Source organism: Macaca thibetana, chromosome 17, assembly GCF_024542745.1.
Source record: "Macaca thibetana thibetana isolate TM-01 chromosome 17, ASM2454274v1, whole genome shotgun sequence".
NCBI lineage: Eukaryota > Metazoa > Chordata > Mammalia > Primates > Cercopithecidae > Macaca > Macaca thibetana.
In genome coordinates, this window is record NC_065594.1 from 5,971,707 (window position 1) to 5,986,176 (window position 14,470).

The 14,470-nt window shown below is 44.8% G+C and overlaps 1 protein-coding gene across 6 annotated transcripts in view; it reads left to right on the forward strand.

The window, feature by feature from the left end:
• Positions 1–4,420: 4,420 nt before the first annotated feature.
• WASF3 (WASP family member 3) overlaps positions 4,421–14,470 on the forward strand; it is a 133,008-nt gene continuing 122,958 nt past the window's right edge. For 5 of the 6 annotated variants that reach the window (XM_050766873.1, XM_050766872.1, XM_050766871.1 and 2 more), the window contains exon 1: positions 4,421–4,528. The gene's annotated coding sequence lies outside the window, so the exon portion shown is untranslated. The remainder of the gene's footprint in view (positions 4,529–14,470) is intronic. The other variant, XM_050766876.1, reaches the window with a different exon arrangement.

Sequence of the window (14,470 nt, forward strand, 5' to 3'; positions counted from 1 at the left end):
TACAGGCGTGAGCTACCGTGCCCGGCCGGTACTCACCATCTTCTTTACTCTTTCCCCTATTATTATCTTACATTAACATGGTACATTTGTTTACAATTAATGAACCATTGATGCTTTTTGATAATTATTATACTTTAAGTCCTAGGGTACATGGGCACAACGTGCAGGTTTGGTACATAGGTATACATGTGCCATGTTGGTTTGCTGCACCCATCAACTCATCATTTACATTAGGTATTTCTCCCAGTGCTATCCCTCCCCCAGCCCCCCACCCCCCCGACAGGCCCTGGTGTGTGATGTTCCCCGTCCTGTGTCCATGTGTTCTTGTTACTCACCTCCCACCTATGAGTGAGAACATGTGGTGGTTTTCTCTCCTTGTGATAGTTTGCTGAGAATGATGGTTTCCAGCTTCATCCATGTCCCTGCAAAGGACATGAACTCATCATTTTTTATAGCTGCATAGTATTCCATGGTGTATATGTGTCTCATTTTCTTAATCCAGTCTATCATTGATGGACATTTGGGTTGGTTCCAAGTCTTTGCTATTGTGAATAGTGCTGCAATAAACATACGTGTGCATGTGTCTTTATAGTAGCATGATTTATAATCCTTTGGGTATATACCCAGTAATGGGATCGCTTGGTCAAAAGGTATTTCTAGTTCTAGATCCTTGAGGAATTGCCACACTGTCTTCCACAATGGATGAACAAATTTACACTCCCACCAACAGTGTAAAAGCGTTCCTATTTCTCCACATCCTCTCCGGTATCTGTTTTTTCCTGACTTTTTAATGATTGCCATTCTAACTGGTGTAAGATGGTAACTCATTGTGGTTTCGCTCTGTCTCCCAGGCTGGAGTGCAATGGTGCCATCTCGGCTCACTGCAACCTCCGCCTCCTAGATTCAAGCAATTCTCCTGCCTCAGCCTCTTGAGTAGCTGGGATTACAGGCACATGCAACCACACCTGGATAATTTTTGTATTTTTAGTAGAGACAGGGTTTCACCATGTTGGTCAGGCTGGTCTCGAACTCCTGACCTTGTGATCCGCCTGCCTTGGCCTCCCAAAGTGCTGCGATTATAGGCATGAGCCACTGCAACTGGCCTGATGCTTTTTTAATAACAAAACCCCACAGTTTACATTAGGGTTCACTCTTTGTGTTGTATATTCTCTGGCTTTTGACAAATGTATGACGTGTAGCCACCATTACAGGATTGTACAGAATAGTTGCTCTGCCCTAACCCTCCCCTCCCCCGCTGACTCCTAGCACTCCCTGATGTTTTTACTGTCTTCACATATTTGCCTTTTTCAGAATGCATATACTTAGAATCATACAGTCTGTAGCCTTCTCAGACTGACTTTTCTCATTTAGCTATATGCATTTAAGTTTCTTCCATGTCTTTTTATGGCTAGATAGCTCATTTATTTTTATCATGGAATAACATTCCATTGCATGGATGTACTGCAGTTTGGTTATTCATTCACTTTGTCAGGGACATCTTTGACTCTTCCAGGGTCTCGTGATTATGAATAAACATTCAGGTACAATGTTTTGTGTGGACATGTTTTCAACACAATTGGGTAAATATCTAGGACTGCGATGGCTGGATTGAATTGTGAGACTATGCTTAGCTTTGTGAGAAACTGCCAGACTGTCTACTAAAGTGGTCACACCATTTTGCATTCCCATCAGGAATGGATGGGCATTCCTGTTGTTCTGTATCCTTGCCAGTATTTGGTATCCTTAGGTTTTCTTTTTGTTGTTGTTGCTGCTATCTTTTTTATTTTAGCCGTCCTAGTAGGTATGTCATGGTATTTCATTGTTGTTTTAATTTGCAATTCCTTAATGACATATGATATTGAGCATATGTTTATTTGCCATCTGGGTATTGTCATCTCTACTTTAGTGAGGTGTCTGTTTAGATCTTTTGCTCACTTGAAAATTGGATTGTTTTTTAATTGACACCTGAGTGGCCTTTTTGAAAAAGTGGGTCTTATGAATAAATAGAGTGAGGGCTCAATCATGAATTCATTTATTCAGCAACTACATCAGGCACTGCTATTCTCATACCCAAGGTCTGCATTCCTCTTTTCCATTACTAACAAAACTCTAATATTCCTCCAGCCAATGCCCCAGCTTTAAATACTTAGCATTTCGGACTTCTTTGCAGCTAAAGGTGGTCATGTGACATGCGGCGGGCCAATAAAATGCAAGCAGAAGGTGCTGGGTAAAGCTTCCCAGGAAGATGCAGACCCAACTGGGCAGGCACTGCTTTGATCTTTTGCCCTTTACCCAACCCCCTACTATTTTCCTGAATGTGATGCAATGCTTAGAAGGGAAGCAGGTATCCTGTGAGGACGAAGACAGAGATCACGTGACAAGGATAGCAGAGCCAATGGCTAGAAAGAGCCTGAGACACAATGACACCATAGAAGAGATATTACAGAAGCCCTGTGGCTGTCTCCAGGTTTCTGGTTTTGTGGTAAGAAGCACCCCTATTTGGTAGGCACTTTTAGTCAAGATCCTGTTACAGTCCAATTCACTCCCTGATGCAGCAACATTTTTCAAGCACTTATTAAGGATGAGGCACTTACTAGCGGTAGGCTCTAATCGTCTAACAAGACTGCTCTAAGCAATTTTTATTTAAAGGACTGATTCACACAAGACCATATTTGAAATAATTTATATTATGAACCACAACACTAGGAATAGAATTATATTTACCACATGCTCAGCACTGTAGTAGGCATTACAAAAGGAGGAAAGAGGACTGTAAAATAAGGGCCTTATCCTCATGGAACTGATGATCTAATTAGAGAGATAAGACTGACCTATATGAAACAAACCTGAACACTTTGCGATGATGTGATTAAGGGCTAACAGTGAGTGCAAACTAAGTGTAGCAGCAGTTTATAAAGCTAGGGTCACCGAAGAGGGAAGCAGCCAGGGGAATATGATTAGCAACCTTGAAAACACTCTGGGTATCTATACCTTCATATTTTTGAGTTCTAAATTAATGACCTAAATATAGACATGGAAGCTATTCCCCTGGGTAAGTGAAGATGAATTAAGGAAAGTCATTTTAATTTGAATGCCAATTGAGCTTTCAATTCAGCAGAAATTTATCACTCTAGTATCAATATTTAAAATACTGGATCATTGTAATTATTCACCAAAATCCTGTTTACCTTGTTAATTACCAGCAATTTTTTTTTTATGATGGCACGTTATGGACACTGAATATACCTCATCTTTAAAAAGAGCTTTTAAAATCCCTCCTTTGGAAGTAATGCAGGTTAACAGATTAGACATTTTATGAAGAGGGGTGCATGATTTTCTACTGCATTTCTGGTGTTGCAAACTTTGGTGAAATTATCAACTGCTATTCATTTTTTCCAACTTTTAGTTGTCTCTAGCTAGAACAGATGTTGATCGTTATTACACATCTGTAAAGACAAGAGCAAATCAACTTGAATTAGTGTTTCTTGAACTATTTATTGGAATTTAAAATTTTTTCCTAAGTTTTTCAATTTAGTGATCCTATTGGTAAATAAAAAGAATAAAGGCATGCAAATTAAAATAAAGAAAGCATTTCTATTTGATGTTTTTAAATCCCTTTCCTTTGTGATCTAGAACATACTTGGCTTTTTTATCTTTTCTTCTCTTCCTTTCCTTTCTTCCTCTTTTCTTTTTCTTAAGTTTGTTTATGCCTCAGTCATCTGGTCGCACGTGGCTATGTTCCACTGTGCCAGGGCTTATGCTGGCAGTTTCAGGGATATCTTATTTTTAATAAGTATTGTGGATTTCCTCACATCTAGGGTGGAGAGAGCTTGGAGATAGGGTGATAAAAACAGAAGAATCTGTGTAGAGGGAGATGGGAAGATTTTAAAGGCAGAATGCTAACGAATTTGAGCAGGGCATAAAACCAACCCATGACAGGGCTACAGTCCCCTCGGGGTTGCCTGAAGCCTCAGTCCTGTAGGACGTCTGACACCTTACAGGTAGAGGACCTCTGTGCAGGAGCCCTCAACACCCAGGGAGGATTAGGATACAAGCGCAAACTCAAAGGTACTGCAATGGGCATCTAGCAACCAGAGGTGATATAAGGGTCTTTTGGCCCGAGGTATCCCCACCTTGCTTCGCTGGAAAGGACGCTGCCTAAGCCTCATCCGGAGCGGGGGGCGGAGGACGAAGGGTGAGAGCCACCGCCTCCGCAATCCCCCGCCCCTCGGCACCGACGCTCCGCGCGCTCGCCGGCTCCCTATTGGCCGAGGCGCTCGCCAATCCTGGTGAAGCGGCCCCGTGAGTGGGCCCTGGTTGGTGGAGCCGGCACTGAGCCCCCCTCCTGCTCCGGCCGAGCCCCCCCGCAGGGAGGGGGCGTGGCCGCGGCCGTGGACGGGCCGGAGGCGGCGTCGCTCGCGCCGCTGCGTGCGGTGTGGTGCGAGGCGGGTGCGCCGGGCGGCCGCGGCGCGGCGGGACCATGGAGCTCGGATCGCAGCCCTGGCGCCGGCAGCGGGACCGCGGACCGGTGAGTGAGGGCTGCGGCCGGCCCGGCTCTCCGCTCTAGCCTGCTCTGGCCCTTTCCGCTCCGGGCCGGGCGGCTGCCGGGGGAGGGGCGGCCCCACGGCCAACTGAAGTTGCTGCATCGCCGCGCGCTCCGGCCGGGCGGCGGGGCCCACTGCGGGCTGCGGCGCCGCCTCGCGCCTATGTCCGCAGTCCGGCCGCATCCTCCCGGCTGGCTCCCGCGCCGGCAGGGGCTTCTCGCCGTCACGGCGCGGCCGGGCGGCCCTTCCCTCCCGCGCCTCCGGGCCTCCGGCCCCTAGCCGTCCGGTGCGCGCTCCCTGGACGCGGGGCAACAGCCCGCCCTCCCCGCCGCAAGTGGCGCCCGGGCCTCCGCTCGCGCCCCACGCACGACGCCCCGGGCCGCCCCGCGCCGCCCGGCGTCCGGGACCTTCGCATCCCTTCAGTGTCTGCGCGCCCTCGCTGGGTCTGGTCCAGCTCCGCGTGCTCCCCGCCCCCAGGATCCGGCCCTCCCCGCCCTGGCCTGCGCCCTCTTGGTGCCCGCGTGCGTGTCGGTTGCGGGCGCCCTCTCCCTCGAGGCTGCGGGGCCGCGTGGTTCCCGGCCTCAGAGGCCAGGCTGGACTCTTGGAGCGCAGAGGAGAAGGTGGGGCGGCTCGCGAGTGCGGGGGACCGCGCGCCCGGAGCCACGGCGCCGGGGGGATCACTCCCCGGGGACTTTACCCCCGCGCCGGGGCTTTAGCGAGGGCAGAATCTTCCTCTCGGTTTGTGCTCCTGACGGGCAATGGCGATTGCTTCTTGATTTGGCCCCTCTGCAAGGGAGAGTTCCCTGGTGGCGACGAGAGTTCTTAATTATTCAGAAACTATGTGATGGGTTTAGGGATGAATGGGAGCATCATAGGAATGCTTTCTCATTTTAAGGTTAATGTTTAAATTGGCGGTTTACTTCCAGGAACAGTCTGAATTCTTTTTGAAGACTGCTTTTCGCAGCTCTTCAAATTAAATGCATAACAGCATGGTATTTTAAGATTCAGAGTCTACTTTTTATTAGGGGGAGAGGATAGCTATTTGAAATATTTTGCATCTTAAAAATAAGGTTTATCCAAAACTTAAAATGCGACTCTATCGAAACTAAGTTCAAAGTATTGTAATTGACTAATCTTTCTATTGCCTCTAGGGCAAATTCTATTGCTTCTTTTTATATGTGCTTTACCCAACTCTCCTTTTCTAGCACTTAAACAATGCAGTGGTTCTTTAAAGCTAGTTCTTTTATCTGCTTGAGAGGTTAAACAAAAGAAAGCTGGGTTTGACCTTTCCCAAAGGCGTTCTCATTGTGTCCTCTCCTGCTCCCTTCTCCCAGGGTTCTAATGACTTCAGTGTAATACTCATTTTTCTTCATCTTGAAATATTTTCTTAGTTAATATTCACAAAAGCTGTGTCTTTTAGCATGTTTAAAGATTGGAAAGTTTGGTCAACTATGTATATTTACCTTCCAACCTGTGCTTATTCTAGAACTATCTACACATAGAAATTGTTCTTGCATTTCCAGTTGCTGACATGAAGTTGCTTAATAGCATTTGTTTTTTTAAAATCTGTTTGCTTTGAAATTTACAACCTGATAGTTAATGATGTGCCTCACTGTCTTCAACAATTATGAAAATAAAGGTGGAACACAATTTGCTAAGTGGTCATGCCAACATTGTAGCCTCCTATCTCTTGTCAGTGTGTCTTTGTAGTCACACGTTACAGTTCCCATAGAAACATGTGTATGGCAGATAACCTTTTAGTTATTGGGATGTTTTGATTAAAACAATTGCGTTATAACGCAAGTATTAAATGGATTGTCCCTACTCATGGGCTAGTACTGGTGATCGTCTTTGGAATTTCAAGGACTTTCTTTGAAGAGTACTCACAGATGGTTTTTCACTTGGGGTGGCTCTCCATTGCTGTAGACCTTGAATCTCTTTTTCTTTTCTTTCTTTTTTTTTCTTTTTTTTGAGACAGAGTCTCGCTCTTGTCTCCCAGGCTGGCATGCAATGGTGTGATCTCCGCTCACTGCAACCTCCGCCTCCCGGGTTCAAGCGATTCTCCTGCTTCAGACTCTTGAGTAGCTGGGATTACAGGCGCCCGCCATCACGCCTGGCTTATTTTTGTACTTTTAGTAGAGATGGGGTTTCGCCATGTTGGCCAGGCTGGTGTCGAACTCCTGACCTCAGGTGATCCTCCCACCTTGGCCTCCCAAAGTGCTGGGATTATGGGCGTGAGCCACCGCTCCCAGCCGAATCTCTCAACTTCTCTTCTCAGTCCGTTTTTTTAAGGGCCCTGTTTCTTTCAAGTCAGGCTTTTTTTGGCTTTGCTCTTGGGCATGTGGAACCAAATGCTTCTGACAGCCCCACACATTCTTCTTCAGGGCTGGTTCTTTCCCTGTGACTTGACTTTATGCTGGTAATACAGAAATATTTTATACCAGTAACATAAATAATGTACGTTATAAAATAAACAATATCAACATAGAGATTTATAGAGGTAAAAAATCTTAAGGTTTCTTTTTCTCTTCTTATCGTCCTATTCCTATTTCTTTCTTCAGAGGTTACCATAATACAGGGTGTATCCTTCTGGATTTTTTTCCATTTAACACTGTAGATGAAATATATAACCCTGTATATTAAAAAACCATTTCATGAATGCCTACGAAGTATCAGACACTATTTTAATCACTAGGGTTGCAAAAATAAGAGACAGGCACTTTCAAGATGTTCATCGTCTACCAGGACAGGCAATTACAGTGCAGTGTGATAAGTACCATGATAGAGTCAGTAATCAGTGAGGGATGCAGGAGCCTCACGCATGACCTAATTCATTCATTCACTTGCTTTATTCATTCAGTGCACTTCAGAGTTTTAATATATGCTGGGGATACGGAGATAAACAGGACAGATACCTCTGTCAGCCCCTGATGAGCTTGCTGTGCAGTTCAGTCTCAAAGAGTTTTAACCATTGGTTACAATGTGCTGTATGATATGGGATCTGAAAGGGGCCAGCAACAAGAGCTCAGAGGAGGACCAAACCCAAGCTTAGGGACATTCAGAGAGACAGGAAAGCCTCTCAGAGGAAGCACCGTGAGAAGGAATTGGTCAAAGTCTGGGTTGAGGAGAGAGTGTCCAGAGAGATGATTAGGGAGGTGATGCACTGGAGCAGCCACAAACCCCAGGAGTTCAGTCCAGTGGGGGTGGTTGCGGGCAAGGGCAGGGAAGTGGCAGAAAGTGAAGGAGGAGAAGTAATGAGAGACTGTGCCATGTGGGGTCTTGTGATTCCTGTTGTGTGGAGTTCGGAGTCCTCTGTGGGCAATAGGAAATGGTTGAAGAATTCTAAGCAAAAGAGGGACACGGTCAGATTTGCCCTTTGGAGAATGGATTAGAAGAGGGAAGGCTGGAAGCAGGGAAATTTGAGGTCGAATTGCTGGGATTTGGTCATTGGTCGTGTGTGTATGTGGCGGGGGAGTTGGGGGAGAGAGGAGTTCAGGGCAGTGCCCAGCTCTGGCTGGGTGGTTGGGTGATGGCACTGTCCTTAGGTGGGGACAGCAGCATCCTTTTTGGGGAAAAGATGATGGGTCACACTTGACTGGGTTTAGTTTCAGGTGCCGAGGGGACATCGTATTCAGTTGGCTGCACTACGTATCCAGATATCAGGAGTTGTCTGGATTAGAGAGACGCATCTGAGAGCTATTAGCTGTCCCAAACTGTCCCAGTTTGAGATTTTCCCAGACTATCAGCTAAGATGCCACAGCAAACAGGGAGACTGGGGGATGTTTCACATTGTTGAGGAAAACACAGTCATAATTCCATCTGTTCAAGCCTGTGGAAACTACTAGCTCAAGATAGTTAAAAATTTCTAGACTAGATTGCACTCCATTCTATTCGATGACCTCATGTTTGTAAAGAGGGGTTTTTGGTGGTTGCTGTACCGTGTGAAAATCTGTGTGGAAAAGGAAATGAGGGAGGCCATTGTCCAGTCTGACTCCAAGGTTTGAGAGAAATTGTGCAGTGCTCAACAGGTGTACACATACTGTATTAGTAAATACTTGTGATTATTTAAGAATGAAATGAAAATACCATTTTTTCTCTCTATTAAAGTGTGCTTTTTTCAAGTTGGTACCAAGTTGTTAGGAGATAAGAACTTACGTTGTTAACATTTTCTTTACTTAATAAGCATTTGTTTTGGCCTGAGACTCCAAGGGTGCGGTGAACAGAAAAAGTTGTGACACTCGTGCCTTTGCCTGTGCGGTATTTGTCAGTGGAAGCTGTTGGAGTAGATGAGGCCATTTGAGGAGTGTGTATAGAGTAAGAAAAGGAGTGGTGTGGAGTGAGATCTGAGGCACTCTTGTGTTTGAAAGAGAAGCAGATAATAGGGTCCCACACTGTGACTAAGAAGGATGGGGGTCATGGTGTCCGAGGAAACCTCAGCAGGCAGGCCGTGCTCAGCTGCTGGGAGCTGTTAGTAATACAGGGGACAGCAGAGGCAACAGTGACATGACAGGGATGGGAGGGGGAGGCCAGTTTGTATCAGGATTTAATAGTGAGAGTGAGGGAGTGGAGCCCAGCATGTGTAGACAGCAATACTCAAGAAATTTGATGCTGGTGGTTAGGGGTTGTTATAGGGAGGGCAGGTAAAGGGAGAACCCTTTGGTTTTTGTTTTTTAACTAGGGGGATTTGAGCATGTTTAAATGCTAGTAAAGAACCAAGAGAGGGTAGTTTCAGAGTTTCCACTGGATTAGCTCACTAGATAGTGGTTTCAGAGTTTCCTTTGGAGTTAGCCTGAGGATATGATGAATGATCTTGGTGAGGAGTCTCTGGAACCTCTTTGCTGTGGATTGCAGAGTGAAGGGTGTTGAGGGAGGGAATCTAGTTCTTTCCCAAACTTGATTATGAAGAGGAGAGAATGACATTAACTGGAGAGGGGCATCTGGTGTAGGCTGATTTCCTCCCCTCCCCTCCCCTCCCCTCCCTTCTTCCTTCCTCCCTTCCCCTTCCCCTCCCTCTTTCTTTTCTTTTCCCTTCCCTCCCCCCCCTCCCCCTCCTCTCCCCCTCCCCTCCCTCTTCCCTCCTCCTCCCCTCCCCCCTCCCCTCCCTCTTCCCTCCTCCTCCCCTCCCCCCTCCCCCCCCTCCCCTCCCCTCCCCTCCCTCCCCTCCCCTCCCCCTCCCCCCCCTCCCCTCCCCTCCCCTCCCCTCCCCCCCCCTCCCCTCCCCTCCCTCTCCCCCTCCCCTCCCCCCCCCTCCCTTCTCTTTTCTTTCTAGCAGTGACTATTTTCTCTTTTTTTGTTTTGTCTTAAGAACACCTTTTGTCTTCCTTTCTCAAGACATGCTTTTCCGAGGACTGGTTGTTCCTTTGCAGGGCAGCCGCTTCCCAGCCTGGACTTTCCTAGGTGCTGGTGTGGCTCCAGGTCATGATGTCTTTGTGACTGACTCTCCTCCTTTGCTGTCCTGTTCTGACAGAATACTCCTGCCAGCGTTGTTTTCTGCTACTTACCTCAGTGCCAGTTTTGCGCCAGAGCCTATCCGCCTATCTTCATATATGTTTTTATTTTTATTTTTTGTAGAGACGGTGTTTTGCTATGTTGCCCAAGCTGGTCTTGAACTCCTGGGCTCAAGCGGTCCTCCCACCTTGGCCTCCCAAAGTGTTGCCCTGCCCCTGACTTCATAGATGTTTATAGATTAGAATAATTTTTCCACACTAATGCCTGGTGTGGTGGTCACACCCGTAATCCCAGCACTTTGGGAGGCTGATCACCTGAGGTCAGGAGTTCGAGAACAGCCTGGCCAACATGGCGAAACCCTGTCTCTACTTAAAAAACAAAAATTAGCCAGTTGTGGCGGCACACACCTGTAATCCCAGCTGCTGGAGAGGGTGAGGCAGGAGAATTACCTGAACCCGGGGGGCGGAGCTTGCAGTGAGCTGAGATCGTGCCACTGTTTTACTCGCGACAGAGTGAGACTCCATCTCAAAAAAAAAAAAAAAAAAAAAAAAGCAATGAATAGTTTTTCCACACTTAGATTTCAGCTTTGGAGCCAAAGATGCTTCTATTTCTTCTCTCGGCCTGCACATGTGCCTCTTCTCTGGGAGATTAGCTCTTTTCTTCTGACTTTTCTTGTTTCTTTTTAAAATTTTGAAACATTTTAAACATCACGACATTCTAGGATATTTCTCATCTTTTAGGTCTTCTGGAGCTTCTAGGCCTTGGCTCTGAGCTCAGCATCTGGAATGATTTCTCAACTTTGTACTTTCTGAAGTTTCCCTGGGACCTTTTCTTAGGGTGCCTCTGACCTTGGAGCAGTGGTCTTGAAATTGATCTAAAGATGTCATCTGTTGTGTTACATGTTCTTGAACCTTTTTGGTATTTTAATTTTTTCTTTCTTTTAGTTTTTGCTTAGGTACTCAAGTCAGCCCACACATGTTTGTATGCCAACTATGTCTGAGGCACTGTTCTAGTTAGCGGTGATAAGAATGTTTAACATGACCAAGCTGCTGCCCTCAGAAAGCTTATATTCAAGTGAGGTAAAACAGGATAGAGTATCTTGCTAACTAGTTCACAAACTCCTTGTTGGCAGGAACCACATAGGGTGGTGCCTTGTACGTAATCTGTGCGTTGTGTGTCCCAGCTTGTCAGATAACCTCTTGAATGTCGTAGTCATATACAGACCTTCATTTAGGTCTTGCTCTTAGTTCACTATGGTAACACTTGGTGCCTTCTCCCACTGGCTGTCCTCGCACAGCCTTTGTGATCTTTGATCTTGGAATACTTGTTTTCTAGCAGTTGAAAGCTGAATTGGATTTTTTAAAGTTGCTCTGGTGCGTGCTGAAGGTTTTATTAGCATGCTGTGGCAGTTGCATTTTAGTTCATCTCATAGCATCCTCTCATTGAGAGCTGTTATCCATTTTGTGCTCTCGAGAAGCTCCGTGAAATTATATTGCAGTACCAAAGTATGGGTATGATTGACTGTGAACTGGAATCAATGTGGCTGTTATTTTATCAGCTAAATGGATGAAGTGGTTCATTCTTTGCACGTAGTAGATACTCAACAGATATTTTTACATTGACTGAAAATGTTATGTGTTTTGATTCATGATTATATAATAAGCAGGACTTGATCACTGCTGGGTAGTTTACACAGTATGGTCTCAGCCGTTTTGCTCTACTAACATCACTTATTTTCTAACTTCTCAAAATATGTACAAGACAAGGTTGTGTGTGTGTGTGTGTGTGTGTGTGTGTTTTGGCCTGTTTTGTCACATAGTCCTGTGTTAGGATATTACCTAGGCAGGTTTCAGCTCTGAATTGGCTTTGCAGCACTTTGCTGGGGCATAGTCTATCCTAATATTAGAATTAATGTATGGTTGAAACAGGGTCTCACTCTGTTGCCCAGACTGTAGGCCATGGTGCTATCTCGGCTTGAACCCGGAAGGAGGTGGAGGCTGCAGTGAGCTGAGATCACACCAGCCTGGGCAAAAGAGTGAGACTCTGCCTCAAGGAAAAAAAAAAAAAAAAGAATGTTTATGGAAGGGCTCATGAATTTCACTTGCTTCCCGTGGTACATGGGAGAAACTCCAGTACAAGTTGAGGGGTGCCGTTAACCAGAAAGATGGTAAAGAGAGAGGGAGCAACTTATGAGTATGTTTATATTGTTCTGAGAGAGGTTGTGGCTGTTGCACAGTTTAGAATGAAAAGGAAGAGACTGACTTTACATCTCTTCAAAAGTAAGATCTTAACTTTGGCAGAAATATTGTAATTTTCCAATATAGAACACGTCTGTTTTCAATATAAATGCAAAAACACGTTAAAAAAATAACCGGCCCTGTAGATTTTAAAATATATCTCCATTCTTGGTTTTCTGTAGTATTTGTCATATATCTTTTGGAGTTAATTATCCTGGATTTTGATCAGAAACCCAGAAACACACAGAAACCCCCTCATTCCCCAAACACCTGTCTTCAGATTTTAATTACGTACTGCAAACAGCATTTGTTTCCCAAGGCTTCCCTAGAATGTGAATTCTTTGAGATATCCCAGGGAGGAAGATTATTAAAAGTTACTCCTTTTCAAAAGTTGACATTGCAATTTAGAATGGTTACAAAGTTTATCAATGAAAATGAACTTGATGCCTGAGCTGTAATTGAAATCTTTATAGCTTCTCTGCTGTTTGACCATTGTGTTACAAAACATTCATTGAAAACTTCTTCCATTTCTGACATGTCCAGTTCCCACCCCTCAAAAAAAAAAAAAAAATTACGAAAACTACAAAACTTCAGATCGTCATTTAAAAGAATTGTGTAGGGTTTAGGCACCGAAGAGTTTAGAACAGCTACTTTACATTAAGCTATGATTATGGTTACTTTTTCTTGCCATACAGAAGTTTAGAAATTTGTGGTTTTATTTCTTAGGCTATTTTGTTTCTGATGATCGTCAGCTTTCATTTGAGACAATATTGCCCTGCATTTTAATACTTACTTAGCATTCTCTTTTTGAACAGTTACATAACTTAGATAAACTGTGTGTAAATGAAAGTTACAAATAGAGTTTTAAGTGGAATATGTACTTTATTCAGATTTTTGTTATTTGAGATGATTTATTGAACATAAGCAATGGAGGCTTTTCTCTCGTCTGTCATTAAATGAAGATCTGGATTTGCTTATAGGAAATGCTCATAATAATAAAGCTAAATATAAAGAATGAGAATCAAGAGTATATAAGGACCAAAAATGAATACAACAAAACCTATATTTTCAATAAAGTTCTAGTTTCCGTGGTCAGTGTTTAAGACATGAGGACTGCTTTAATAACTGCAAGATTTCAGTGACTCAGAGCAAGAAGCATCTGTTTCTCACCCATGTGGAAGCTTATATTGGGGTCGTCATGGGTTAGGTGTCCACATGGCTGTTCAGGTAGTCAGCCCTTTTCCACCTTGTGACTTAGCCTCCTATAAGAACAGGGAACCTGCTCAGTTCAGCCAGTGGGTGGGGAATGAGGACAGTCCTGTGGGAGGTTTTTATAGACCAGCACACGTTGCTTCTCATCCTACTAGCCGTACTCAGACATGGCCTTTCTTAACTTACTTTAGGCTAGACACATAGCAGAGCTATACGCCCCAGGAGAAGAGAGGTCATGGGGATTGGTAGCATAGCTAGTCTCTGCCCCAGTCTGACTGGAAACTTGGGTGAGCATCCTGGTGGCCACAGTGGAAGGAAATCATCCTCAGCTGTATGCTGTCAGTTTCACCATGGATAAAGAACATACTGGTTTCTTTTCCTTAATATGTCCCCCATTTCACACTTGGGGCTTTGAATTGGTTACATTGAAAGGTGTAGTAGGTGGTGTGCTCAGTGGCGTTCATGTGGTACATTGAAGAGTGGTTCTTGTTTGGCTGTTTATCATGTCCTTAAAGTGAAAGTACAACAGTCAAAACCAATTCTGTGGAGGATCAAACTGACATGGCTTATTACATATTTTCTAGTTGTGAGAATAAGCACACTTCATATCCCTCAAATAGTCATTCAGGAAAATAAATGATCTCAGGTGGATTTTTTGGTGAAAGATGTATAGAAGACAGTTTGAAGTTACTGTTACTGATGCGCTTCGAGTGCCAGTATTTTGTCAATTAAAGGTAGCTTTAGAGACCAAGAGAGAGATGGTTGGTTAGTTCAAAATCAATATCCTGCGTGGCAAGCTTGTTCTAGATCAGGGGTTGGTGAACTACAGCCTGTGGGCCACAACTGGCTCTTTGCCTGATTTTGTAAGGAAAATTGTGTTGGAATACAGACATGTCTGTTCTTCTATTTCTCATATGTGGCTGCTTTAGTGCTGCAAGACAGAGCTGATGGGGTGAGTGGTGGCAACAGAGGCTAACTTAAACACAGTACGACATAATTACTATCTGTCCCTTTACACTAAAAATTCCT